The following is a 5,481-nucleotide window of genomic DNA, read 5'->3' as shown; positions in this document are numbered from 1 at the left end:
GCTTCATATATGTATAAATATGATCTATATCTGAATTGTCCTTGCTTTCAAGAGAAGAATTTCCACAGACAAAAGGAAAAATTCTTCCATAAATTGAAAGACAAAGGGAGACAAATAGTAACTTTGACAATCAAACCTGTCACTGACCTAACTACATTAAACTATTTCCCAAGTTAGGTTTGAACTTTTCTTCATACCTGTCAAAATATGAGATTTCAGGGTTAATAAGAAAGAAGGGGAAGATAATTTTCTGTTTCATAAACTTGATATTTTCTAAATAAATAATAATTTTTTAAACTAAAGATGTCTTTTTATCTATCTATAGCTATAATTATTTGCTTTTACTAAAATTTTATCAAAATGTGTTATGTCTTCATTTTTAAAATGTGTATATGAGTTTCGATAATTGCAGATATTCATATTTCCCACAAGTGCTAAAAGAAGTGCTAATCTATTGAAATTATAACAAAATTTATAATAATTAAGATCATGAACTCCATATCCATTAAATAAGAAAATCATATAGAGTTTAGCTCACATAGGACTCATTTTATTAAAACAACAAATATTTTTATATATTTTATAATTATGTTACATCAACAAAGAAACAATTTTCTGCACAGTCCTATATCCATGCTCTATCACAAAAAGAAAATTCCAAATTTATGAGAAAACAAAGTTCACTGGGTATTTAGAAAAATAATTCTATGTCAATTGCATGAACTGAAATCTTTCCTTTTAATTCTTAGATAAATTTTAAAAATCTCGCAGACTCCTTCTCAGAACTGCAAAAATTATGAAAATGTGCAGAAACTACATACATTTCTCATCTCTTTAACTATACCACAAATAACAGATGTATGTCTAGAGGAAAAACCTAAATACATTTGCATATCTGTATTTAATGCCATGTTTCTCATAGATTTAAGTTTAGTGTGGTTAGTGTTTCCCTGAAAAGAATGAAAAGTATATCATTTCCCTAAATAGAAACATGCCAATGTGGTTGTGTTATTGGATTAATTTAGGGAAAATCAGAAATCATAGCTGACCAAATATATAGCTGCCTCACCTGGGTCATATAACCTGAAATCCCTACTATTGGCCTATCCCTTTGAGTTGGAATAGTGCAAAGCAGAATTACTGCTTTTAGAAGGTCCTTAATAAATCTATTATATGTTGTTGTCTGGACACAGGACTGTAACGTTCAATTTTCCTCCAATTAAAGTAAAATAGAAATGACTAATTTAAAAAAAATTAGTTCTAAAAAATAAATTCTAACTTATTTATTTATTCAACAACATTACTTTCAGATATCTGTATGTCAACATACTAAAATCAGTTTGTGTGTATGTGTGTGTTTTGTTTGTTTTGCGTTACCGGGGCTCAAACCCAGGCTGTACGTATTCTCGGCAAGTGTTCTAATACAGTGCTACATCCCAGGCTTCAACTGTGTTTTTATATATAACCAAAAAACAATTAAAATGAAATTAAAGTAACATTTGCAAATTTATACAAATTTAGAAATAAATTTATTGAAAATTTTAGCATCTTTCAATATGACTGGGAAGTACTGCTTGGAGAAATGAAAAAGATCTAAATAAAGAGGTACATTATGTTTATAGATTGGAACAAATAAAAGGAATAAACAAACTATAAATAGCAATCTGTAATTTTGACTCAGTTTTGGTAGTATTCTCTTTCATGTAGTTCATTCATTTCACTTATGTTTTTATTTTTGCCATACAAATTTTCTTATTATTCCTTTATAATTAACTAATCTTTTGTAAGGCCTATGGCAATATGGCAATATTATCTCTCCCATTCCTAATTTTAATACCTTGAATCTTGTGTTGTTCTTCAGTTAAGCCAATAATTAAACACTTTGAGTATGTCATCTCACTGATTTCTTTCTGCTTCCAAAATTATTATTCTTTTTTATCTTGGGTTTCAATGGTTTGAATACAATGTGCATCACTGTGACTCTCTTTGAGTTTATCTTATTTGAAGTTTGTTGAGATTTTTGGATACATACAGATCCATGCCTTTTATCAACTATGGGAAATTTGTAGCTATTGTTTTTTCAAAGTTTCTCTTTTCCCGCTGTGTGTTAATTCTATCTGTCTGATACTCTACTGTGGATGGGTTGGTGTGATTTATGGTGTTCTCACAAATCTCTGAGTCTCTAATTTTTTTTTTTTATCCATCTTTTCTTTCTGTTCCTCAGATTTGATAGGTGAAATTACCCTATTCTCAGGTTCTCTGGTTCTCTACTCTGCTTACTCTAATCTGCTTTTGTGCCTTTCTAGTGAATTCTTCATTGTCATTATTATACTTTTCATCCAGACTTCCTACTATATCCTTTCCTTTGGAATTTTTATCTCTTTATTCATATTCTCTCTTTGATGAGAAATTATTCTTGTATCATCCCTTCGTTATTTTAGTTTCTTTAGTTATTTGAAGTTATTTAAAGTAACTTTTTACTATTGCTTTATAGGCAAAGCGCATACCTGTACTTCCTTGGGAACTGTTCCTGAGGATTTTTTTTTTTTTTTTTTTGCCCCAAGTTTTACGTATATTTTCTCGATTCCTTCCATGGTTTATTTATTTAATTTTGTTGCTGTTAGTGGTGGAAACTAAACATTCTAAATCGTATCATGTAGCACCTGGACATCAGATTCTCCTAACTCCCTGCAGCTTACATTAATGGGGTTTTTGTGGCAGTTGCTATTTATTTATTTAATAGTTATTTGAACTAATTCTCTAACTTTTGCCTTCTTTGTCATTTGTCTTTGATTTTGGAAGGGACTTAGCTTAGCGCTCAGCTAACGATTGATTGGACAAAGGCATCAGAATTATCAGAAATTTAAAACTCGATATTCTTGCTGATAAACTGTGTTCCTATAGGGCCACAGCTTCACTCTTGATTAGTCTGATAATATCTGTGACTATTCTTTATTTCCTCCTTATGAAAGCCTAGCGATCAGCCAAAAGTCAGAGCACAGAGCCTTACTCAGGTCTTTCTTCAGCATGCATGCAGGCCTGGCAGGACACTACCCTGACCCAGGAATATATCAGAGGTTTTTAAAGCCCCTAGGGACAACATATTCTTCAGGTTTTGATATTAAAAGTTTTAAGTCAGTCTGCTGAAAAATTAATTGCCTCTATGTTTTTAGCAACACTGAAAGGGAAAATGCTATTTCTCTTTCACTTTTAGTTTGAGAACTCCTTTCTTATGAAAATTTCCTTTCACTTATTCAATCGTTCCTCTTCACAATTTTAAAAACTGTCCAAGAAAGTTCAATTGGAGAGAAATCCTCTTCTGATCTGATCTCTCTTCCATGAAACACCAGACTTATACCTGTGTCTTGAAAACTCCATTGTTCTCCATATCCTGAACACAGTAAGGTTAGTACTAGAAATAACTATGTAGTAAGAAATCCTTGGTTGTTTACAGTAATTTCTTTGTATTTCTTATATCCCAGTCAAGGCTTTTACATTGTTTCATTTTTCAGGAGAAAATTAAAATTTTCAAAAATCAGTAACTTGTCCATTCTCAGGGTTACTTATCCCTGTATGATTTAGTGTAGAAGGAGATAAAACATAGCTCCAAATAAATTAAATGGAATGTTTTCGTTCATTATTGCCAAAATTTATATTTTCTTTCCCTGACTGGAAAATGTTCTCTGACATATCTATTTGAAGCCAGTTTTACTATAAGTATACTCACATCAGCTGGAAGTCTGTTTTCTGTCACCATACAGCCATTCCAAGAGTAACACCACTTCTTTCTCTTATTTCTGAAAGAAAAAAATGGACTTGGTTTTATTGTATCTTCAACTTTCAAATCATCTTTGGAAATAAATGAGACTCATTAAATATTATACACACACACAAAAAAAAAAAAACAGCGTTGAATATTTCTTTCTAGGTCGAATATGTCTGAGGTACCAGCTACTTTTTAAACACCAGAAAACTAAAAGAGATATAGAAACAAACATCACAGATTTTTGAGAAAGAAATTGTATTATTTGAATTTTAAAATATGCATTGATATTTCAGAACTGAGGAAACCAAAAAGAGCTAGAGTAATCTGGGAATAGCACGTAAGTAAAGGAGTGTAGGAAATGAACTGAGTCTCAAAGAAGGAGTAGGATTTAAGGAAGAGGAGTTTAGAATCACAGTCATGCTCCAGTCTGATCATGAAGTCAGTCAAATAAATCCCAGATCATCAAATTAGAGAGACCCACTGTTTCTTTCTAAAGTAAGTATTGAAAATGTGGAACTGCAACTTCAGGTTTTCTATAAGACTTTGTGGACTGGTATTCTATCATCTTTCTGAGAAGGTGCCCGCAGAGAAGTGTCTTTTCTTGATCAAACCATAAAAATAAATCCTTCTTCTTCCTCCTATTATAGTCTTCTTTTCACATCTTGCTGCCTGAGCTGTTCTATTTAAAAAAAATATGATCCCAAACATTGCGGCTCCGCTGGGCATTATGTTCTCCGGGTAGCCTCCCAGGCGTCCTCCGGGCCTGCCACCACCCCACCGGGACTCCCGGGCCAGGCTTCTCTTCTCCTGGCAGTGCCTGGCGCACCAAGAACTTCTATCAGCACCTTGGTGGACGAGTTGGAGTCGTCATTCAAGGCTTACTTTGCTTCTTTCATGAGTCAGGATTTTGTCAATGGTGTTGATCAGTGTATCCAGAAGTTTCTAGATATTGCAAGACAGACAGAATGCTTCTTTCTACAGAAAAGACTGCAGTTATCTGTCCAGAAACTGGAGCAAGTTATCAAAGAGGACATCTCAGGACTAAGGAATGAATTGCAGTGGAAAGATGCGCTGGTAGAGAAGCATTTGACAAAGCTTATGTGTTGGCAGCAGGTGCACAATGTGTAGCACAAAAACCAGCCGAGGTCCCTCAGGACTCCTTGGCCTACTGGGAGCAGGCTTCTGCCAATATCCCTGCGCATCTGAGGCAGAACTGAGAGGGGTCTGGCCTACAAGGTAGCCTCTTGAAGACAGTTTCACCAAACCTTTCTCTATGTGGATGTGGCATTTCAGAAGAATTATTTGCCAGGAAATGAGTTGGTGTTAATTTTGTTTCCACCTAAAAATTTGCACAATCTTTATGAACTGTTAATCACTTGATTAGTTTATAAAATGCCTTTGGCTTGGTGAACCAAGTAGGTTTGGCTTTGTTTGTAGCAAAGTTCAGACAGTGTGTTGACACAGATTCTTTCTTGTTTTTTTACTTATTTTTAAAATTTTTATATGACTTTTATATAGTTTTTTGCCAGTTGTTAATTTGTTATTATCTGAGGGGGAAAATTATAATACTTCAGAATCAGGGGAGAAGGAGTTTGGATTTAGGCCTTTTACAATTATTTCCCATTCATGATAGTAGAGAAAAATATGTAAATTTGCCGTCTCAAGACTTTGAACTACCTCAAGAAGAGGAATCTAATACAATATTTGTAATGCTT

At 33.4% G+C, this 5,481-nt stretch overlaps 1 pseudogene; it reads left to right on the top strand.

Moving 5' to 3' along the window:
* Positions 1–4,460: 4,460 nt before the first annotated feature.
* On the top strand, positions 4,461–4,983 carry LOC124986353 (mediator of RNA polymerase II transcription subunit 28-like; annotated as a pseudogene).
* Positions 4,984–5,481: the final 498 nt, after the last annotated feature.

This window comes from Sciurus carolinensis, chromosome 6 (genome assembly GCF_902686445.1).
Source record: "Sciurus carolinensis chromosome 6, mSciCar1.2, whole genome shotgun sequence".
Lineage (NCBI taxonomy): Eukaryota > Metazoa > Chordata > Mammalia > Rodentia > Sciuridae > Sciurus > Sciurus carolinensis.
The sequence above is the reverse complement of the archived record's forward strand: the minus strand, read 5'-3'. Positions and strand labels throughout refer to the sequence as shown.